Genomic DNA, 24,943 nt, shown 5'->3' on the forward strand with positions numbered 1-24,943 from the left:
GGGTAACACCTAACACTTAGAATTTCACATCCAGATCTGGTAAACATAGCTGACGGTTTTAATGTGCCAACTATTTGAACTCTCAGTTAAATTTAGATTTCAATTAGGGAAAGCTTCCACTAGGTACATTTCATGGCAATACCTACATGGCACATGCTGCTAGATAAAAGATCTGAGTCATGCAGCCACATTAAAGACGATTGATGCATCAGGAATAACAGGTCATCATGAAGTGGGCTCTAGACCACAAAAAATTATGCTATGCTACCATAAATCCACTCATCCTTAAGGTTGCACAAGATGCTTTGTTCTTTAGACCATGTATCAGTTATCTATAATACGGGGAGAAATGTAAAAGGAGAAAAAAGATGAGGGGTGGCCCCTTCAAAAGACAACTCAAACTTAATGCGAACTTGTGATTCTTGTTCATGTTGACTGACAAAAGACTCATGATGGCACACATCACACTGATTCCAAGCCTACCATCTGCATTCCTGTAGGGATGTACAAACCAGTTCAACTTTGAACCGATTCAGATCGACGGTTTGAACTCAGACCAAACTGGGCATTGGTTTTGCCCTGCCAGTCTGAGTTTGAACCAAACTGGGCCTGGTTCGAAGCTCCTAGGGTCCATTTCAAGTCTGTCCTCCAATTTGTGACACTTTGTTTTTCTCAGTTCGGCTCATCAGCTGTTCTCCATTTTGTGAGACTTGTTTTGCTCAATCTGCTGACTTTGCATTGGCTGAGCTATTGATTCTGTGATTCAGTGTGTTGGTGTGTTGCTTTTGCCTTGTCCCTAATGTCTTTGCAGTTTGCATGCCGGGTTCATTGGTTTTATTGCCTTGCGCCGTCTAGATAGGTCTTGTTGGTTTGTGGCTGTTGTGTAGCTAGTCTGTGCTGTTGTGGTGTTTTGTTTGGTCCCCTTGGCTTTGCAGTTATTTCTGTGGTTGTTTTTTTTGTTCCCAGTGGGCTGGCTTCTTAGTTGTGTCACTGTGTGGGTTGGTGGGTGGCATGCTAGGGGCACAAAAGTGGGGTGGGTGGTAGACACCCAGGGGTGCCTACCACCAAATCCCAAGGCAATCGGACACTTCTCTGATTATTGGTGAATAAGTATTTTTTATTTCCCATAGGGAATAATGGGGGTTTGTGGCAGCCCTCCCCCTTGGGCAGTGCCAGGGCACTCCAAAGTGGGTTTGGGGGCACGGCAGGGTTGGTCTCAGCTGCCGCCAGGCACCCCCAAGTTGATAGGAATTATTGTTATTTATTTATGAATTATAACTAAGCAAAGAGGCACCTTTTTAACAGGGTGATTCTCTTTATTTAGCAGGGGGAAAGCAACTGGCCCTATCCACCCCCAGCACAGTACCTCCAGTGACTGTTGCTGGTGTCTATCTTATATTAATTTTTAGATTGTGAGCCCTTTGGGGGCAGGGATCCATCTTATTTATTTATTGTTTCTCTGTGCAAACCGCTTTGAACACTTTTGTTTAAAAGTGGTATATATATTGTTGTTGTTGTTGTTAATTTTGGGCTGCATAGGAAACCATTGCTAGACCTTTCACCTACTGACTTAGTTAATTTAAGGTCATAGTACAATGTGTTCTTCTGAATGAAAAAGGCTCAGCAATGATTTCCTATGGAACCTGAAATTAATTCTTTAAAAAATCATAAATAAATAACAATAAATCCTATTGACTTGTGGGTGGCTTGGGGGAGTTGGGACTGGACCTACCGTGCCCCCAGGCCCACTTTGAGGTGCCCTGTCACCCTCCCAAAGGGGTTGGGTGGGGCTGCCATAAATCCCCATTATTCCCTATGGGAAAATTTAAAAATCTTCAAAAATTCTGATTGCCTTGGGGTTTGGTGGGTGGTAGTCACCCATGGGTGCCTACAACCCACCCCACTTTTGTGCCCCTAGGTGTTCTACATAGGCTATAATGGGCTGGTTCAAATCCCCATTATAGCCTATGGTGAACCTTCCAAAACCAGTTCGAACTGGGTTTGAATTCAAACCGAACCGAAGTGGGGTTCAAGCAAAACCAAAACCAACCCTCCACCCCCACTCCGGTTCGAATTTGAACTAAACAGGGCAAGCTGGTTTTGTGCACATCCCTACTTCCCTGTCATGGGCTTTCTGTGTAGTGTGAGGCAATTCTCTCTAAGGAAGCATAGGAAGCTGAAAATAAATGTAACTTCTCACCCTTGACCTCTTCCAGCTTTTCCTAGTGTATTGATTACCCCTGTCAGTTTCATCAATTGTTGTATTGTTGTACAGGAAACCAATTTCTACAACTTGCTGTTTTGTGGAAGTTGTACTTCCTAAGTCAATTCCCTCATGAATCTCAGTGCCTTTCTCTATCCACTCCCCAAAATCTACTATACAATGAGTACAGCTAACAAGGGATGTGCAAAACGTTTATCAGGCAAAACATTTCAACTCAAATTAGGCTGTTTCAAGTGCTTCAAGCTCGAAACAGAACACCCTTTAAATAAAGAACCTGTATGAGCTTGGAGTAGAACGTTAAAACATTTTGACATTGCATGCGCCATTTTGGAGGTCTGTTTTTCCGCTGCTGATTGGTTTTTTGGCACTGGCTTCCTATTGGTTTGTGATCTCCTTGATTGGCTTGTTATCAAGTGTTGTCATGGGCAACTGTGCCCTCACTGGCTGGGGGAAGGAGGGGGGAACAGAAAAGGAAGGAAGAACAACATAACATTTTGGCTGTTTTGCATTTCATTTTGAAAACAGAACACAAAATCCATTTTGTGCACATCCCTACTGCTAATCCAGCTTCTATTATTGTGTATAGTCATGGAGCAGCTATTCAGAATAACTCCCTCCGCATTGTGTGATAAAGGGACGTGCCAGGAGGGCATTGGGACATCCACTCTCTCTGTATGACCCCTTTCTAATCACGTGACCTGGTAGGATATCTTCCAGACCAGCCCTTTGGGAGATCTAAATGACTGCTCTAGTCCATTCAGCTATTAAGGTGCATTCTCTTTTCTAGAAGTGAAGGAAGAAAGGAATATATTTCATTGCCACTATGATGGTTTATCAGGGTCTTGTGTTCTCATCCAGTGACTTGTTGCACCAGTGAGAGCTGCTATAGGATGATGGTTAAGAGACTGAGCTATGAACTAGAACAGGGATGAGGAACCTTGGCCCTCCAGCTGTTTTTGAACTACAACTCCCACCATCCCCAGCCATAATAATTCTGTCTGGGGGTGATGGGAGTTGTAGTTCAAAAACAGCTGGAGGGCCAAGGTTCCCCACCCCTGAATTAGAAGGATGTGGTTCAAATCTCTCCTCAGCCATCACCGCAGATGAGTACTCAGCTACCTTACAGCGAAGCAATGTACATGAAGCTCTTTAGATACTATTGAAATGCTACATAAGTGGTGGTGGTGGTGGTGGTGGTGGTGGTGATGATGATGATGATGATGATGCAGGGCTTCAGTACACATACAAAGCTCATTTTGCCCACAAGAATGGTCTTATTCACAAGTGGAAAGGAAAATGTCACACATACATTCCTTTGCATGTACTGAACTGCCTCCCTCTGTTGAGGAGAATGGGGCAGGTGGGATATGCCAGAGTTCTTTTTGCAAATGAACAGAGCATGTAGATGTCTGGGAAGAAGCATTAGATTCAAACAACATATTACTAATTTTAACTCCTGTGGCAAGGATAGGTCCAGTGCCATTGAAATAACACTTACTACAGTCTTGCATAGCACTGGACCTTTGTCAACCATGGAAATCTTGAAGCCTCGTTTTATTTCTTTAATCATTACACTTATATACTGCCTTGTATCAATGTTTCATGGCAGTTTACAAAATAAATGATAAAACCAGAATTAAAACCAAACATTAAAACAGTTTTTAAAAAATTAAACCACCAAATAAACAACAGTAACAAGGAGCAGTACTACAACGACATTTGTAAAGACCTTGAGGATGAAAATAGACACAGAAAAACAAGTTCTGAAAAACAAGTTTTCCAAAAAAATCTCTGAACTCCAACCTTGAATTGGTATGTTAAGAGATGTCAAAGGACAGATAATAACTGATTCAGATTCAATCAGACAGAGATGGAAGGAGTATACTCAAAATCTGTACAGCAGGGAAGTCAACATCCAATATACTCTAGAAAATATTCCCTACCTGCAAGAACCTCTAGTATGGGAAGATGAAGTTAGATCAGCACTCCAGTCATTACCAAATCGGAAGGCTACTTGATGGAATAGATACAGAAATGTGGCAGGCAACAGAAGAAGAATCAGTCAAGGTTCTAGCCAAACTATGTCCGCAAATTTGAAGAACGACACAATGGCCAACAGATTGGAAGAGGTTAGTCTACATACCCATACCAAAGAAAAGAGACTTAACAGACTGCGCAAACACAGTATCCTTAATTTCACATGCTAGTAACATAATGATCAGGATCATCCAATGCAGATTAGAGCCCTACGTGGAAAGGGAAATGCTGGATGTTCAAGCTGGTTTCAGAAAAGGCCGAGGAACAAGAGACAACATTGTCTCTGGATAATTGAGAAAGCCAAACAATACCCAAATGAAGTCCATATGTGCTTTATTGACTACAGAAAAGCCTTCGATTGCATCGACCATGTCAAGTTGTGGAATATCCTTAGGAAAATGGGCATCCCAGGACATCTCATTGTTCTCATGAGAAACCTACAGGACTGGAAGCCACAGTCCAGACAGAGCATGGTGAAACAGACTGGTTCCAGATCAGCAACGGAGTAAGGCAAGGCTGTATACTTTCTCCTTCTTTATTCAATTAATATGCTGAACATATACTGCAAATGATCACGCTCAAACTATCATACTTCAGACACATTATGCAAAAACCTAGCTCCCTTGGGAAGTCCATAATGCTTAGTAAAGTTGAAGGAAAGAGAAGAAGAGGATGACCAGCAGCAAGGTGGATGTACTCAATTACGACAGCAATGAATGCACCACTGAGAAACCTTAAAGGCCAAGTGGAAGACAGATCATCCTGGAGAGAATCTATCTATGTGGTTGCTAAGAGTCGACACCGACTTGATGACACATAATCAATGAACCAACCAACCACCACTAGCAGTGTGCACAAAACTGGTTTGCCTGGTTCAGTATGAGTATGAACTGGACTCAATCCGGGCATGTTCGGACACCAACCCCACCCCTCCCCGTCCCGACTCAAATTCAAGCCATTTTGAGGGTGCTGAACTTAAAAAAACCCTGGGTCATGACCGGGTCACACAACTGCCCTGTGCCATTTTTGGAGGGGTGGTATATAAATCAAATAAATAAATGGTCAGGGACCATGCATGGTGGCCCCCAAAATGGTCACTGTCACTGGGGAAAGCCCTCGAGTCAGACCAATTTGATGGTGAACTGGCTCGACCTTGAGCAAGTTCGCACATCGCTAACATAAAATCCAACACACAGCTGACTGAAGGCTTCATGAAATAAATGCATCTTGAGCTCTGGTAACCTCTCACTTAGATTACTGCAATTGTATGTGGGGTTGCCTTTGAAAACAGTCTGGAGACTGCAGCTGGTACAAAATAGAGCTGCAAGATTATTAACTGGGACTGGACGTTTTGATCATATTACACCAGTGCTTCGGACACTGCACTGGAGAAGGACCGAGAAAGTCCCCTCCCTTGAGCTTCCTTCCATGCTTGGTTGCTTGAATACAAGGTTCCACTTGTCTCATCAGATACAGGGCAACAGACAATGCCGGGTTACAATGCCACAGAAACAGAAATTCAGCCACATTCAAAATATAGTTTTGGTAGCTGTAGCAGTCGGAAATATGCTTGTTCTGTTTTATTAGGAGTTATGTTTTGTTACACTTTACAATTTGCAAGTACTGTATGCAATAAGTCAGGTTATTATGCTGCTAAAGCAAAGCTCAGGGTTCATTGTGGGGGTGGGGAGCAGCAATGGCCTCCCCAAAAACGCATTTGCCATACACTAGGCAAATCCCTTTGTTATATAAAGTCAACTGCCAGAACATTTTTTCAATATTAATTCCATTTTCAAAGATTTCTTTTAATATGAGCAAAAGCCATAGCACTTGGTCCAAAAACCTTTGCAATATAATTCCATTTTCAATCATCTCCAAAGCCCAGGGCATTTCCTTGTAACCAGACAGATGCAATGCATTTTTACAAATTGATCCTAGGAAAAAGCAAGAAGAGAAATTGAGTTTGTGACCATGGCTCCAGGGATATATCGGAAACTTTGAAGCTATTCTCACAAGCAGCCTAACCCAGGCTGGGCTCCTGAACCCGGCGCTCTGAACCCACCTAACCCTACTTTTTGCCCTGGCCTTTAGCCAGAGTTAAGGAATGAGGGTGCCCTTAACCCTAGTGCCAGGGTCATGTGTACGCAGCCCAAGCATAAACCAAGCTGGGTGGCAAGAGCACCCGGCTGAAGGAGGATCCCTCGGTGCACTGTGCTCTTGGTGTGGTGCATTGAGAAATGCCAGAGGACCTCCGGCGCCTGTTCTGCCACTCGCTGCAGCATGGTGCGTGTGTCACGCCAGTGGCAGGCCTTGGGGCTAAATTTGATCATGTGTGGGGAGGCAGGAAACCTGGCTTCCCACCAGCCCTCCCCATCCATTCAGGTAAGAGGTTGTGTGCATGACTTCCTTGTCTGGTTTCTGTATTTCAAAGATCAACTGCCCCTTGTGCAAAAGTGTGTGTGTTTGTGTGTAATAACAAAACTGCCATGGCTTTCCTTTTTAAAAAAAAAAAAAAGACTAAAATATTGTGCATGCTAGCTTCCCCCAAAAGTGCTCAGAGATGTAGCTAGGAAGGATATGAGTAGGTATTGCTATCACCCCTCTTACAAAATGCAACACATAAAGCCATATGTGCAAAGCAATGACACTTTCCTCAAAATTCTGCTGTCTTTGTCTGCTTCCATGTCATCTCCCCATTAGGAATTTCTACATATGTTTTGGACAAAGCTATAAAGATATACTCTCCCTTTCCTTTCAATTTGGGCCAAGAAGAAAAAGAAGTACTGACACTGGGTAGTTATAAACATCAGAAGAGCTTGACTGGCTCAAACTAAGAGTCCACCTAGGCTAGCATCCTGATTCCAAAAGTGGTCAGCTAAATGCAGAACATGAACACAACAGCCCTCCTCTGCTATTCAGTGGTATATTGCCCCCACCCCGCGCCCAAGCCTAGAGGCTCCATTTGGCCAGTATGGAAATATTGCACTAGAGAGGATGAGATGAGACAACAACATATAGGAGAAAAGGCACAGACAAATGCCCACCCAAAATCTATATATATAATTCTCCTGGGTGTGCCTTGGAATGTGTGTCCCAGCACCCAGCTGATTGGCTGGGCGGCAGACGGGCCTGATTGGCTGAGGCGCACCCAGGAGGATTGGTTGTGGGTGGCCCAGTTGTGGAGGCCAGGCAGCGGTGGCAGGCCCGACCGGAGGCAAGGCACCTGTTGGAGGCGGGACTTCCCTGTTCACCGCCCAGAAGGAGAAACGGCGGGGCCCTTTTCGGCTGCCCACCCACCGCCCAGTAAGGAGGGCCTGTGGAGGCTCGCCGCAGTAAAATGCCTAGTGTGGGTGGAGGGAGAGGAATGGTAAGAGAGAGTGGGGCAGAAGGGAGGAGGAGGGGGCAGGAGGGAGGGGGCAAGAAAGAGTGGGGCAGGAAGGAGGGGGAGGGAGGGTGAGAGAGTTGGGTGGGAAGTGGAGGGAGGGAGGGCAAGAGAGAGTGGGGCAGGAGGGAGGGGGAGGGGGCAAGAGAGGTGCAATTATTCAGCAATAGAACAAATTCATCCATGAATTTGCCTCTGTTTGTTTAAAAAAAACAAACACTAGCTTGCAGGTACATATATTTATTTTATTTATTTATTTAAAATATTTCTATACCACCCAAAACATGCATTTCTGGGCAGTTTACAATTAATAAACCTCTCATAGCTTTATTAAGCATTGCCTGAAGGAGGACTTCCTTTGGTTCTTCATGATTCTATTGTTAATCAATTTCATTAGGTAACTGCAAGTTTGAGTGTTATGAAAGAGGCAAAAACATTTTCCAAACCACTTTCTTCCACCCTATGCATAATTTGATAAACCTCCATAATGCCACCCTTGGTCTTTTTTCTAAACTAAAAAGCCTAAGACATATTTCCTCATATGGCAGGGGCTCTAGACCCCTGGTCATTTCTGTTGCCCTTTTATGCACCTCTTCCAGCTCTATGATATTACTTTTGAAATGTGGTAATGAACTATCTATCTATCTATCTATCTATCTATCTATCTATCTATCTATCTATCAAACTTCTATACCGCCCAAAATTTCGTCTCTGGGCGGTTAACATAAAACAATTAAAACACATATAAAAAGTTGAAACAATTCAACAATTTAAAATCAATCAAAGAGCTGGGAAAGCTTGGGTGAAAAGATGGGTTTTCAAATTTTTTAAAAAATTGCCAGAGATGGGGAAGATTGTATCTCAACAGGGAGCGCATTCCACAATCTCAGGGCAGTAACCGAGAAGGTCCGTCTCTGTGTAGCCACCTGATGAGTTGGCCGTAAGTGGAGATGGGCCTCCTCAGATGACCTCAATGGGCAGTGGAGCTCGTACTGAAGAAGATGGTCTCTTAAATACCCAGAGCCTAAGCCATTTAGGGCTTTATAAGTTATAACTGGCACTTTGTATTTTGCCCGGAAACCTATTGGCAGCCAGTGTAACTCCATCAGCAAATGAGTAATGTGGTATCTCCGAGATGACCCAGAGACCAACCTGGCTGCCACATTCTGAACCAACTGAAGTTTCTGGACTATGTACAAAGGCAGCCCCAAGTAGAGTGCATTACAAAAGTCAAGTCTGGAGGTTACCAACAGATGTACACTGTTTTGAGGTCGTTGATCTCGAGAAACGGACGCAGCTGGCGTATCAGCCAAAGCTGATTGAAAGCACCCCTGGCCACGACCTCAACCTGAGGAACCAGGGAGAGGTGTGGATTCAGAAGAACTCCGAGACTGCGAACCTGTTCCTTTTGGGGAAGTGTGACCCCATCTAGAACAGGCAGATCAAAATCGTCTCTAGAGTTCTGACCCCGCACAATAAGTACCTCCATCTTATCTGGATACAGCTTCAGTTTATTCTCCCTCACCCAGCCCATTACTGCTTCCAGGCAGGCATTTAGGGAGGATATGCCAGCTCCTGAAGAAGTTGACATGGAGAAGTAGATCTGGGTGTCATCAGCATACTGCTAACACCCAGCTCCAAATCTCCTAATGATCTCTGCCAATTGACACCATCTGGAACCTGTCCGAGAGGTAGGAGCGGAACCACTGTAAAACAGTGCCTCCCACCTCCAACCCCTTCAGATATTGCAGAAGGATACTATGGTCAATAGTATTGAAAGCCGCCAAGAGGTCCAAAAGGACCAACAGAGTCACACTTCCTCTGTCAATTCCCAATTGGAGATCATCTATCAGGCCGACCAAGGCAGTCTCCACCCCATAGCCTGCCCGAAAACCAGTTTGAAATGGGTCTAGATAATCAGTTTCCTCCAAGACCGTCTGGTCCTATAGGGTCTAGATAATCAGTTTCCTACAAGACCATCTGGAGCTGAGAGGCCACCACCCTCTCAGTTACCTTGCCCAGCCATGGGAGGTTGGAAACAGGACTATAATGGCTCAACTCTGAGGGATCTAATGGAGGCTTCTTTAGAAGAAGTCTAATCCTGCCCTCCCTCGAGAAGCATTAATGATTTCCACCAGGCTGTCTACAACAGCCTCACTGCTAGACAGAACAAGCCATGTTGGACAAGGGTCAAGAGAACAGGTGGTAGGCCTCATCGCCCCAAGCAGCTTGTCCACATCCTCAGGAGTCACAAACTGAAACTGATCCAGTCGAATCACATAAAAGGAGTTGTTGGATACCTCCAGTTCAGACATCAAATTAATTGTGGAGTCTCCATCTAAGTCGGCCCGAATCCGAGAGATTTTATCTGCGAAAAACTCTTTAAACACATCACAGTGGGTAACTGATTACTCCAAATTCTGGTTCAAGGGGAGGGGCAGATACTAGTCCCCTCACAACCCTGAACAACTCCACTGGGCGTGAACTCGCAGAGGCAATACTGGCAGAAAAGAACTGCTTCTTTGCCGCACGTATTGCCTGAACATAGATCTTTAAATGTGTTCTATGTTGTAATCTGTCCGATTTGAGTCGAGTCTTTCTCCATTTGCACTTCAGTCACCTACCTTGCTGCCTCAGCCCCCGTAGATCTTCCATATACCAAGGGGCCAATTTTGAAGCAGGTCAGAGGGGATGCTTGGGAGCAATCATGTCTACTGCCCTGGTGAGCAAGCTGTTCCAATTCTCAACCACGGCATCAACAGAATCACCGGCAAAGCCAATATTGAATCCCTCCAAGACTTCTTGGAATCCTACTGGTACCAATAACCTCTTTGGGCAGACCATTCTAATAGGCCCCTCGACCCTGTGGAGGTGGGAAGTGTTTATAAGTCCAACCTTAACCAGATGGTCCATCCATGACAATGGGGAGATCACAGGAGTCCCCACCCATGGAACACCACCCTGATCAGGGTAGAAGACCAATTCAAGCATGTGACCTGCAATATGCATCAGTGAGCTGCTCTGGACAAATTGGTACCGAATTGAACATTGAAGTCCCCCAGCACCAAACATCTCAGAGACGCCAACGTGGGTTTCGTGACCAAGTCCATGAGCTCAGTAAGGGATTCCATTGGGCAGTGGGGTGATCGGTACATCAACAGAAGTCCCAATCTCTCCCTGGTCACCAAACTTAAGCACACATATTCAGTATGGTCTGATACCCTAACAGGGACCCTGATGAGGAAGATGTTATCCTTATAGACCACAGCCACTCCACTTCCCCACCCACGTCCCCTCACCTGCTCCTCTACAGAATATACTGGAGGGAGAAGCTGGGACCAGACTGGACAACTAGTCTCGCCCAATCAAGTCTTGGTAATAATACCAGGTCGGCCCCTTTATCCAGAATTCAATCATGGATGAGTTCAGGTTTATTTTGGACCGACCTGGCATTGCAGAGGAGCAAGGTAAGGCTATGTGGGTTGATGGCAGTGCTCCCCGAGGTCAAAGAGCTGGCAGGACAGCCAGAAGGGGAGACAGCTAATAAATTTCTGACTACCCTTCCCCTGGAATGGCCTGCCAACGTTTCTTCTGTTCACCACCACCACCAACTACGCAGAGTATTCCAAATATGGATGCACTATAGATGTATATGGTAACTTTATAGTACTGACTATCTTATTTTCAGGCCTTTTCTTCATAACTCTGAATATGGAATTTGCCTTTTCCTCTGTCATTGCAGTCTGAGAGATATTTTCACGGGGCAATCCACCATGAGCCCAAGAACATCTTCCTGGTTAGTTGGCCAGTTCCAGCTCCACAACTGTATACATGAAGTTAGGATTTGTTGCCTCCGTCTGAATCACTTTATACTTATTACACGGAACCTTGTTTGCTATTCTGTTGCCTATTCACCCAGCTTAGAGAGATCTTTGGGGGGCTCTTCACAAAAAGGACATCCACAGAAGATAATGTAGGGAATGAGGTCAAGACCTAGTGCCAAATGATGAATTTCACAGCTGGTAAAGCTATACTTGGGGCACATGTGCAGTATGTGCATTTTAATAGGGCATTTCACTTGGAGCTCTGCTCACTCATGCATGTGTGAGCCAGCAAGTGTAAATACTTGCATGCAGAACACTTGGTTTCTCTGAATTACTGTGCTCTCAATAACTGTCAGCCTAATGTGTGAACTGGTGCTGTTAGAAAGCACTGCATTTGATGTTATATGAAATGAAATGAATGTTTTGTCTGTGCTGTTATATATCTATGACTGCCTCTTCACGCATGCAAGTCATCACCTGCTACTGTTGTCATCAAGTAATTTGTGAACTAATTCATAGTCTTATGGTATTTTCATGTCAGCTATTTGGTGTCATCTGCAGGCTTATTCCTTCCAAACTCCGGATCATTTATAAACAGCTATATAGTTCTAGCTCCAATACGTGTTCTGTGATGATATCTCTGCTAAGGGTCTGGATGCCACCCATTCTGTTTTTAAACAGGAAGTTGAATGTAGGTAGTTTCTCCTGACATTGCAACCAAATTCTGTTAGAAAAATTATTACATTTGCATAGTGTTGATCAACAGCAATGCTACCTGCACTGGAAACCCATGTAGAAAATATATCTTTTAAGGAATTAAAGAAACAATAAATTAGTATTTTAGCCCTACAGATTATATATTCAAATACTGCATTTTCAGACATCATTTTTTAAAAGCCCATAGAACTATTACCCATGTCAAGAAAATAATTGGTTATAGTTTGGGTGACAAAAAGAGAATTGCTCTTTTAAGGCCATGATGTAGACTCAGAGGATAATGCAAATGAAAAATCAGGGCAGGGCAGAGAATTAGGGAAGAAAAAGAAAAAGAGTATACAAGAGTAAAAGCAAACCACATTTCCAAAACGTGCTTCTCTTGGGACCCTGTTTGTTCATCTCAATTCAAGCAGTTAAAATCTATGAAAATTAAAATGGTTCAATTCATTTATATGAGCTGAGCAATATTGTCTGTTTAGAGATTTAAAATGGCAATGGAAACAATGGAAGACGTAAGCAAACATGAGTATGCTTCATCATTATTCAGACATTGGTTTGAACTTGAGTCTGGGGTGGAGGGGGATGATTGTGTCCAGTTCATGTGCAGCTACCCCCACCACATATGTGTGCTCAGTGCGATGTCTGAAAGAGGCTGCATGTGTACAAACTGCATGACCATAGATTCCACCTATGTAATTATGACATGTAAGATAAAAAAGGGCCACAAGTTCATGAATTTTTGTGGGGGGGGGGTTGTTTTTGTTTCTGCAATCCTACATGCAAATCATTCATATATTCTAGTGATCTTCACTACTTTTTTCAGTGGGGGCTGCAGCCACCAAGACAGCTTGTTCTGCAGAAGGGGAGGAAGGGGGCAATGGCCCTGGCCACAGTGGCATGAAAGAGAGAAAGTGTGGGGGCAGGAGTATGAGAAGGGGAGCCAGAGAGAGCATAAATGGGTGCAGTGGGAACCACAGCAGCACCGGCAGTGGGGGGGGGAGAGAGCATTTGCATGTAATGGGGCAGGAGGAGGGGAGAAAGAAAGAGAGAGAGAACAGCCAGTGCGGTGGTGACACCAGCGGCAGCAGAGAGAGAGGGCCTGTGGGCCACTCAGTGAAGAACATGATATATTCCTAGGTTCTTGCAGGCAAACACATGTACCGAGTGGGACTAGTGGGCACAATCCCATTCCCCCCTGCGCACACATTCAAACCAACTTCTGAATGGTGCCCTGGTTAAGCTTGAAATTATAAATAACATGTGTTTTTTATTAGCATGAATTATTGTTGGTGTGAATTATTAGCATTAAACACAGAATATTTATAAAGGCTTTCAGACAAGCGAACTAGGGATGCTGTGAAAAATCTACACAATTCATTTCAAAACTGGCAGTTTTATAGCATCTTGAACCAGCAAGTTTAGTATAGAGCCCCACTAAGAGCATTTTGCTTGTTTCCGGCAATCCACTGCCTGAGTGAGTACTCCGCCTCACCTCATTAATTTCCACTGAGACCCAAGGCAGACAGTAGGATGAGAAGGACTGACGCAAACACAATGAATGTGGTCATGTCCTCAGGAATGAATTTAATATTTTCCAGCGCATTTAAGTTCAAAATAACTGAGTATGTTAATGCCTGCAGCAGATTTCTTGTCCATATAACAAAACTAGTACAAATATTAACAAACTCTGTCTAGACACAAGTATGCCCAGTATACAGAGACTGGCAACGACTTGGAAATCATGACCTTATGAAAAATTGGTTATGATTTGGGATTACACGCAGCCTGATCTAAGTTACTTGCTTGTGTACACTCAACAGATCAGCTTGCAAGACCAAGAAATCATTAGTACAACCTCTTCAAATATGCCCCATCTTCTTCATTTGGTACCACCACCGAGCCTCAAACTATTGCAAAAGGTGCCCTGTGGATCAATTTAAGCTCCAGCCAGGGGTTAAATTCCCACTGCTACAGAATCTAAAAAAGTGGAATCCATGAAAAGTGAGGCACAGCCATTTAGCTGAGTAAGAGGCAACTCGCAGGAACTAACTTTGGCTTTGTGATTTCGATGCTGTTGGTGTGCACAATACCACGGAACTAGTAATCTTTCTAATAGGGCAAAGCAACAGATTGTGGCTATTACTCCTGCCACTGTATGCCACAATAGCATACAGAGGGTAGTTGTGGCAGTTCAATGTATGTGAAAGCTCATGGGGGTTTAAGCAGAAAGAGCTGGAGTCCAGTTCTTCACTCCAGTCCAGTTCTATAGAAGCATTGCAAGAGAAAAGGCCACAAGATGATACTAGTTGCACACCTATCCTCCTGGAAGTTTTTCACATAGAGCTTTTAAAGCCCTTTAGCTCACATGTCCTCCGGAATGGAGGGTGTGCATTCACATATTAGGCAGATTGACCCCAAAGTCCTTGTGAGCTATTGGGGAGCACTTCACACACAATTCGGATTTTTCACTGCTCGTTAGAGTGTGGCCCGATTTATATCCAGGGTAAAAAAATCCACTTTTTGCATCGGGTTTTTGAGATAACTTTGAGTTCACAGTAAAGCCTCACAGCAAACTCACAGCAAAGCCTGCTGTGTGGAGAAGCAAGTTGAGTCAGAACTCTCCCCCTCCTAGATTTTTAGGGGTGTATGTTCAGCTCAAGACAAATGGAAAAATACAATGAATGAATGAATGGCCCCTTCCATTCATTTGTCATGAAATGAACACAATAGGAACAAATGAATCCTGAAAGAGCACGCATTAGTTCTCTTTTGTGTTTCCTTTGTTTCTTTCAACTTTGTTTTTCTTAGCCAGTAGCAGCAGTGGGGTGGGGGTAGGGGGCGGGAAAGAGCAAGCACAGAGGGAAAATTGACATGGTAGTTTTCAACCTTCATTCTGCGCACATTCTAGCCCAAGTGTCTAACAATCTGATAGGGCGTCTTTTCACCACCAGTCACATGGCAACAGGGTTGTGGAAGAATACAAAACAGAAGAGGCAGTGGCTGGTGGAATTTATTCTGCACTCTCTCCAGCAAGGAGAAGAAAGCTCGCAGTTTTTGTATTTTGACTTTGTTTTTTTGTTTTTGTTTTAAATGTCCCATATACTCTCGCTTAGCTCCTTTTAGAATTTTTATTCCAGTCCATGGTCTTTATGTGAGTTTGTTTGGGGCTTATATTTCATTCATTCTTCTCCCAACCTGACATCCTCCACGTCCTTTCCCCTTTATTCTCTTGTATTAGCCTAAGGCTGAAATTGAGTTTGTTACAAGGGTTTGCATTTAAAGCAAGATCATTTGATTTGAGCTTCTTCCCCACTTTCCTCATGCTCCTTATATCGGTTAGCATCATGCCTTAAGACCCTTGGGACTATGACTGTGAATTTCTCCATTTGCAGTAAGTAGCATGCAATGAGCAACAGACGGGGGATTTCTGGGCATGTGCTTATTGTATTTTGTTTGCTGGTCTCAAACTGTAAGTAACCGTTTCTTGATCTGGACATGGATATGGGAGTGGGAAACAAGAGGTTACTGTCTCGTTCGCCAGCCTATCCAGAACTAGTCTACACACCAAGATTCACCCTGTGTCAGCAACTTGAACAGGGCAGTAAAAAGCTACATTTGGTCATGGCCAATCTCTTATTAGCTTGCCTGAGCACCCACCCTATCTGCATGCATTTGCACTCAGCCCTGTTTGTTCATAGTGCAGCATCTGGCGAGGGTCAATCTTATATCAGTCCACCTGGACACCCTAACACCCCCAGTCCTGTTCATGTGCATCTGCATACTCACTCCCTCTAAACCAGATCCTTTTCAGTTAGGCCACAACCCCCAGAAACAGATGATTTTAGGGAGTAAAAAGATCAACAACATCTGGGGTGCTGCACTTCTGGAGCAGAATCAGGATGCAGTGGCCTCAGAACTCGGGATTCTAGGGATGGAGGGTAGCATTGATAGAAGCAGGGCCTTGGAGACCTACAATTACTTGCTGGCGAAAAAGCTAATGAAAGGGTCTGGCTCAGAAGTGGTTGAGTCATTAAACAAAGAATTAGTTGGATAAATGCAGGATGACAAAAAGACAGTACTAAAAGAGGAAAGAGGAGGAGGTCTATCAACGGCCACTAGTCAGAGGACCACTCCAGCCTCAGAGGCAGGATGCCTCTGAGTACCAGTTGCAGGGGAGTAACAAGAGGAGAGAGGGCACGCCCTCAAGTTCTGCCTGTAGGCTTCCAGTGACATCTGGTGGGCCACTGTGTGAAACAGGATGCTGGACTAGATGGGCCTTGGGCCCAATCCAGCAGGGCTGTTCTTATGTTCTTATATGTTCTTTCTTGGCCACTCCAGTTCTGATTTCCCAAAAGAGCACATCTCACCAGGGCCAAGAAGAACTTCTGACTGTGATTGCTGTTTACTAGGAAAGGTTTCTTGGCAAGCTCATAAGAGTTTGCAGATTTTAAGTTTGGGAGGAAACAGGCATTCAAGAAAAGGGTGGAGGCACAGCTGACCAGCCAAAAGCTTGCCTTCTGCCTCAGCTGTGAATTGTGGAAGAGTGCAGATGTGCACTGTGCAGAGTTCTACTGAGCGAGCAGACTCTTGATTTCAGCTCCAAGCCTTGGGAGAAGGGAGGTGTGTACCCCAACATCTGTCAAATAGAGTTCTGAGGACACTTTCCGTTTCCTACTCAGTCTAAGATTCCAAGCAACCAGGGATTGGGCTTTCTCTGTGGCTGCCCTGGGGCTTATATGTTCCCTGCGGAAATAAGAGCATCTCCTTCTCTGTTTGTTTTCAGGAAGACCCTCAAGACACCTGTTCTCATAGGCTTTCAATTAAAACTAATTTTAATAATTTGTTTTAATTGTTTTATGATACTGTTTTTATTTCTATTTCATGCTACTGTTTTAATTGTTTCATATATTTTAATCTATGCTGATTTTAAAATATTATTTTAAATCTTTACACTGCCTGGAGATGTACATGTCAGGCGGTATAAAAATATGATAAAAATAAGTAAGTAAGTAAGTAAGACAAAAGTCACTCCTTCACTTGGTTGCCAAAGTCTGCCTCCCTGGGCGTTCTTAAACCCTTATGCTCTTTGCCACTCAAGCTTGGCACCCAGGTATTCTCTCTGCATGCCCCATTGCTGTGCTGACAGTAATTATTAATTTTTTAAAATAAAAAAACCCTTCTTGTTTTCACTGGTAGTTAGGCTGTGTGTCTTTTTAAATAGTTTCTAAAATGAGGATTATTTTTCCTTTTATCTAAAATTTGATAGGTGTGGTCCCTTGGAGAGGTCCTGAAATGCCTGAAAAATTCTTACCAATTGTTGGAAGACAGAAGGCTGGGTCTCCCATTAAAATAAATGGGAAATGAATATGAACTAATATAAAGCCCTAAACAGCTTGGGACCTGGGTATTTAAGAGAACGTCTTCTTCGTCATGAACCCCACCGCCCACTGAGATCAGCTGGAGAGGTTCATCTGCATTTGCCACCAGCTCATCTGGTGGCCACTCAGGGACGGGCCTTCTTCTCCGCTACCGCCCCAAGGCTTTGGAATGCGCTCCCTAATGAAATAAAAGCCTCCCTATCTCTGACAGCTTTTAAAACGTCTTTAAAGATGCATCTGTTCACCCAGGCTTTTAATTAATATTGTTTTAATGCTGTTTTAAAATATTCTTTAAAAAATTTTAAATTGTTGTAATGTTTTAAACTTTTAATTTTTGTTTTAACTAATGTTTAACTTTCTGTTTTTATTTTGTTGTAAACTGCCCAGAGACATAAGTTTGGGGCAGTATAAAAATATGTTAATAAAGAAATAAATAAAATAATGCAAATTGATATCATTTATGATGAAACAAACATGATTTAATGAATAAATAAAATGAATGAGGCTTTCAGCAAAAAGAATGAAAATACAAAATGAAAGATTATGCCCCCACACACAATTCTGTGTTGCCATATTTGATCTGAAGCATGATTGTAATCATGCCCTGTGACTATGCTTTTGATTTGAGTGGGGGAATTAGCTCTAATTGGTGTAGCAATGTTACGAGCCAGGGGCAGCGCCACCATTGGGCAAATGGGTTCAAATAACCTGGGCTGTCGCCAGTCAGGGACCATACCTCGCGGCTCCAGACACACACCTCAAGTCTGACGTCAGACGCGGGGGTGTGATTTCCTTCCCAAATGGGGCTGCGTGGTCCCGTTTGCAAGCAAAATCAGCCATCGCTGCATTCGCAGTGTGGCCGGAGTTACTCTCCCTGCCATTTAAAGGCAGGGAGAGCCACTCCTGGCCACTCTGCACTCAGCGCTGGCCAATTTCACTCCCAAATGGGGCCATGTGGCCCCGTTTGGGAGCAAAGCCACGCCCCCTGCATCTGACATATGATGTGCCTTAAATAAAAAGATGAAGGGTTTTTTGAAAGACAAGGAGTCTGTCTGCAATTTAAAGCCAAACAACATGGTGGCAGCGGTGATTGAATCATAAGAAGCAACAGGGAAACAACCAGCTCTGAGTTATCAGAAAAAATGAAAGTGAAAGGACTAGATTAAAACAAGGAGGGGAAATCACGGAGGGCCTGAGGCCCCCAGGGATACTAAACCTGCAAGCCCAGAACTTCGCCCAGGCTTGGAAGACTTGGAAAGAGGAGTTCAATTTGTATGTCAATATTGCCATGGCAGATAAAGTGCAGGCTGTGAAAATGAAACTGTTCCTATACTTGATTGGAGAGGGGGCGGGGAGAGATAAATGAGACACTGTGTGCAAACATTCTCCAAGCACAGTGAACCCTGACTATCATAATGGGCTGTTTTGATGCCCACTGCAAGCCCAGAAAGGATGAAACACTAGAAAGGTACAGCTTTTTCACCAGAGATCAAGTGAAAGGGGAAAACACTGAGGAGTACTCTACCAATTTAAAGATCCTAGCAGACAGTTGCACTTTTGGAGTAGTTAAAGACTCATTGATTAGAGGCAGAATTGTGTGTGGAATCCAGGACACCCAGGTGAAAGGGAGAAGTGGACTTGACTTTAGAGAAATGTCTGCAAATATACAGGGCATCAAAATTATCTAAGAACAGGGTTGGCGCCCTGGAAAGGCAAACAGTGGAACCTGTTCATACAGTCGTCAGGAAAGAGAAGGGGAAACAAAATATAAAGGCAACAGAGGACACCACATAGCAATGCAAGTATTGGGGGGGGGGGACATGCAAGGAAAAAAGCTTATGGGGGGAAATGCCACAATGATGACAGTTGAACTACTTTGCATCCCAGGGTCTCCCAAAACAAAAGATGAAGTGGTATCCAGTGCAGGACAATAAACAAAAACAGCAAAAACATTTATTTGCAAGCATGCTTCTAGAGGATAAAATTATTTGATTCCAGTTAGATTGTGGAGTCACATGCAGCATTACATAAGAACCTAAGAACAGCCCTGCTGGATCAGGCACAAGGCCCATCTAGTCCAGCATCCTGTTTCACATAGTCGCCCACCAGATGCCGCTGGGGAGCCCACAGGCAAGGGGTATGTGCATGTCTTCTCTGTTGCTGTTCCCCTGCAACTGGTATTGAGAGGCATCGTGCCTCTGAGGCTGGAGGTGGCCCACAGCCAGCCAGACTAGTAGACTAGTAACATTATCCCCATACACCGTCACCTGGTGAATGCCAGCATTTCACTGGAGACCAGCTAGTTGTTAACAGTGTACAACCACACCACCATGAAATCAACTGAGAAATTAAACTCAAAACTCAGAAGTCAAAAACAAAGAAGAAATACAGGCTAGAGTCTGTGGTTGTAGATAAGACTGCAGTACGCTTGGTAGGTAGCAGGGCAGCTCAAGCAATGAATCTGTTAAAGGTACAATACCAGTACATACTGAAAATAGACAGTGGAGTGACTGAAAAGCCAAGAGAGAATGGAAACTGGAATTGGGAAATGATTCAAAAGGAATGTATGTATGTATGTATGTATGTATGTATGTATGTATGTATGTATGTAAGTATTTATTTCATTTATAAACCACCCCATCCAAAGGCTCTGGGCGGGATACATTTAGAGATGTATTAGAGGAGGATGGACAGCTAGATGGGGTTTATAAAATGGAGATTGATGCCAGTATACTGCGAGTTAAGCGACTGAAGCGGAAAGCGCCCATGGCTTACTACAGCCTCTGAAAGAAGAGCTGCAAAGCTTACAGACATGGAGCATCATACAACGAGTGGAGAAACACAGAGACTGGATAAGCAGTATGGTGGTGATTAGAAAACCATCAGTGAAAATGAGGATATGCATAGACCCCAAACATTTGAATAAAGCACTTAAAAGAAGCCATTTCCCCCTCCCCACTATTTAATATATATTGCCTGACCTATCAAAAGCAAGTCTTTTTTCTCTCTGTGATGTAAAACAATGGATTCTGGCATATTAAGTTGGAGGAAGAATCCAGTTATTTGACAATGTTTGCCACACCCTTTGGCAGATACAGCTGGTTGAGGATGCCAATGGGTATCAGCCCAGCCCCTGAAATGTTTCAGAACAGGTTGACCCAAGCTTTGGAGGGACTGTCAGGAACCTGGACAATAGCTGATGATGTGCTAATCATAGGAGAGAGATATAGTCTTCAGCAATCACAGCAGGATCATGATCAGAAACTAATAGTATTCCTGAAGCTAAGCAGAGAAAAGAGTATAAAATTGAATGAAGACAAACTCAGACTGAGGATCACCAATGTGCCCTATATTGGACATTTACTGACTTCAAAGGGTTTGAACATAGGAACATAAGAAGCTGCCATATACTGAGTCAGACCATTGGTCTATCTAGCTCAGTATTGTCTTCACAGACTGGCAGCGGCTACTTCAAGGTTGCAGGCAGGAATGTCTCTCAGCCCTATCTTGGAGATGCCAGGGAAGGAACTTGGAACCTAGATGCCCAGAGCGGCTCAATCCCCTGAGGGGAATATCTTGCAGTGCTCACACTTCTAGTCTCCCATTCATTTGCAACCAGGGCAGACCCTGCTTAGCTAAGGGGACAAGTCATGCTTGCTACCACCAGACCAGCTCTCCTCTCTTAGGAGAAGATAGTTTGAAGATAGTTTGAAGATAGACCCAGAAGAAGTCAGAGCGATTAGAGACATGCCACGGCCCCAGGATGTCAAAGGAGTTCAGCAGTTCCTGGGGATGACTGAATATTTGGCTAAGTTTTGCAAACCACTTTTCTGAGCACTGGGAAATTCTGAGGCAGCCGACACACAGACACACACTATGGGAGCATCATGAGGCTCCGGCAATGTGGAGAATTGGGGTGCCGATAGGCATTGCCCCACCCCCTAGAACTCCCATAATGCACCACACAAGTGCATGGTGCATTATAGGGATTCCCCCAACACCAGCCAGGAGCCCAGCAATCTCCCAGCTTTAGCTGCAAACAGCCAGGTCTGGCAGACAATCAGAAAAATGGGGTGAAGAGAGTGCTTGCTCTCTTAAGAGAATGACCATTCTAAGAGAGTGGCTGGCTTGGCATGTTTGCCACCAAGGTACCACTTGGATCTGGCGTGATCCTGCTGGTTCTCATGTGTGGGCAAGACCAGACCTCGCTCCACTAGCCCAATTTAGCCTGCGCGAAAGAACAGCCTCACAGTCTGCTCAGACAATGGGCCACAATCTGTTGCAGGAGAATTCAAAATATTCAACCAAGATTGGTATTTTGATTGCATTACTTAATCACGGGCATATTCTCAAAGCAAGGTATAATCAGCTGTAAAACATTCCTCAGAAAAACAAAAGCAGCAGGAGCAGACCCATATTGGGCCAGTGGAACACTCCATCCCAAGGCTTACATTCAAGTTCTGCACAACAACTAATGAGTAGGGGAACTAAAACACTCCTACCGACAAGCATGAGGCTATTAGAGCCAGGATCCACAGGGGCATCCCTGGGTGAACTGAAGAGTCAACAGAAGCAGAGACAGTCTCTGTACTACAACCAATAAGCCAGGAATCTTCCAGAACTAGCACCAGGGGATACTGTGGGAGTACAACCGCTAATGAAACAGAACAAACTGTGGTGCATGGCAACAATAATTCAGCAAGAGAACCAATGATCCTATAAGGTGCAGATGGACAACAGATGGATTTTCAGACGTAACAAAGGACACCTCCGGAAAACAGCACAAGAATCTGGTGCACCCAAAAACTCAGATATGAGGCACACAAATAACTAACTGAGGATTCAGCATAAGGCAGCAAAGACAGAATCCGCATCACATGCTGACAAAGAGGGAGACATGCCCGAGAACAGTACAGAAGAGAGGAATGCAGAAGGCAAGACTCTATGAAGAGAGAATGCAGAACAATATGGAGGAGGCCACCCGGCCAATAGCAAGATAGAACCAAAATGCACTTGAAGTGGATTATGCATACCCTGCCCTTTACATGCAACGTGCAGGATCCTACCTGTAATATAATAATGACATGCACATTAAATCCATCTGCCATAACTGGAGGGCGGGGGGAGAGACTGGTATACACACAAGTGCTTGACTAACACATCAAACTATTATTTCTTACATAACAGCATATGCATTTGATCTTGTCTTTGACTTCCAAATTAGCAATCACTGTATTTTTAGAGAAACAGAGCCATAGTAATGACATTACTTTGTAAATGGCTTTATGAGGTTGGTTTCTCTTTCTACTCTTTGTCGTGTTCTTCAAGAAAGCAGTGAAAAACACAAATAATTTAATTTGGGACACTATGGTTTTCTTTTTAAAATTTAATTTTGTATTTTTAAGGATCAAAGTAGAACTGCATAAACATTGCACATGAAATTATTATCATAAAGCTATTATAGTCAACATCATAACGCCAGAATCTACAGCACGTTATAATCACATTGTCACGTTGTGAAGCAGTGTCATTACTTTTTTTTTATTTATTTATTTATTTATTTATTTATTTATTTATTTATTTATTTATTTCATTTCTATACCACCTAGTATAGAAATCTCTAGGCAGTGTACAGATTAAAACATAATATAAAACAAAACATTTGAAATTCATAAAAATGGATAAAAATCACAATAGATAAAAACACACATTAAAATTTAAAATTAAAATTTCAGTTAAAAGCCTGGGGAAACAGGTACATCTTCAAGGTCCTCCTAAAAGCAAACAGAGAAAGAGATGCTCTCATTTCAGCAGGGAGCATCATAGCAGGACAAATTGTAGTGCACCACAGCAGGTCTGCTGCCCAGAAGCAGCCGGCAGTGGCAGGAGCAGTGAGCAGAGGCAGTAGAGTGTTGAGGATAGCAAGTGGATGGGCAGAGAGCGACGGGGACCACCCACCTGCCCAGATGATGGGGACTTCCTGCCTACCCACTCGGATGATGGGAGGCAACTACCCTGCACAGGTGAAGGGAGCAGCAAAGGCAGGCTTTGCTTGGGGCACCAGAAATCCATCAGCTATAAAGCGCTGTCCACACATTATGCATGTACAATCTGTCTACAGTCTATGCATGTACAGAACTGAGCTGAATACAAGTACAGGTGGACCTCACTATAAATGGTTCAACTATTTGCGGTTTGGTGTATCTGTGGTTCACAAATAGCCACCCAACCGGCATACCCAGGTATACAAACAGTTAATATCCACATATCCGCTGTTGTAGGTGGCCTGAAATAACCTCAGAGATCATTTTCGGCTGCCATTTTGTGTATAGGAGCCATTTTGTGGCTTGTCTATTGGGAAAAAAGAGAATGTTTTCTGCTATTTTTGCTGGGAAATGGCCAAACAGGTTTTGGGGGGCAGTGCTGGACAGATGGAGACCTGTGGAGCACAGTATGGCACTTTATTTCAAGTAATTTTACCAATTTTGACTAGTTTTTGGATCTCCCCCCCCCCGAGGAACCTAACCTCCAAATTCCCATAGGTGCAATGACTTGTTATTTGCGGTTTCATTACTCGCAGTTGTAGGGGAGGGGCAGAATCCCTGCAAATAATATGTGAATAACTGTCCAGGCGTACCTTGTTATGTCCAATGCAATAGTACACTTCCTATTTGTAATCTGCAGTTGAGGGGTCTATACCCAGGCTCACTTTTAAAGTGGACCATGTACAGTCAGGCACATGAGAACAGATATCTATGTGCATGTACAATGTCATGTCTGAATAGGTCTCTGTACATTGCAGAGGAGAATCCCAAGGCACATTCTGTCAAGCAGTCTAGCAGTTCATGAAGGCACTGCTGGACCTCACATTACTATATGAACCAATCATTGGGAACTGAGCTTTCCCTAAAACATACCCCTATGGCTGCACACAGCAGAGGCATTTTTAGCCGATAGCATTTGAACAGTTAAAATGAAAAGAGAATTGGGCATTGACTGCTCATCAGATTTCATATTTGAAGCCTGCCAATCAGGAGATGCCAGAAACATCTGAATCCAAGTTTTGAGGTAAATATTTCACAAAGTGAAACATCCCTCATTAAACATGTTGAAGGTCAACACTGGAAAATAGACAGTGTCTATTCCTCAAGGCTGCATTAAGCAAACTGGGCCATATTCAGGATGCAAACCTGAATTCATTTTAATAGCTGAAAGTGAGTAATGTTTCATTCTGCTCCTGCTTTTGCTCACTTCTTCTGCTTCAGAGACAAAGGAGGAGAACCTCCTATGAAACTGAAAACTAGCAGTGGCCCAATCACAGTCTGCTTCGGCGGAGCGGGGGGCAGCGGGGATGATCAACTACCATAGCTAACTTCCTGCA

The sequence above is a fragment of the Hemicordylus capensis genome, chromosome 2 (assembly GCF_027244095.1).
Source record: "Hemicordylus capensis ecotype Gifberg chromosome 2, rHemCap1.1.pri, whole genome shotgun sequence".
Classification (NCBI taxonomy): domain Eukaryota; kingdom Metazoa; phylum Chordata; class Lepidosauria; order Squamata; family Cordylidae; genus Hemicordylus; species Hemicordylus capensis.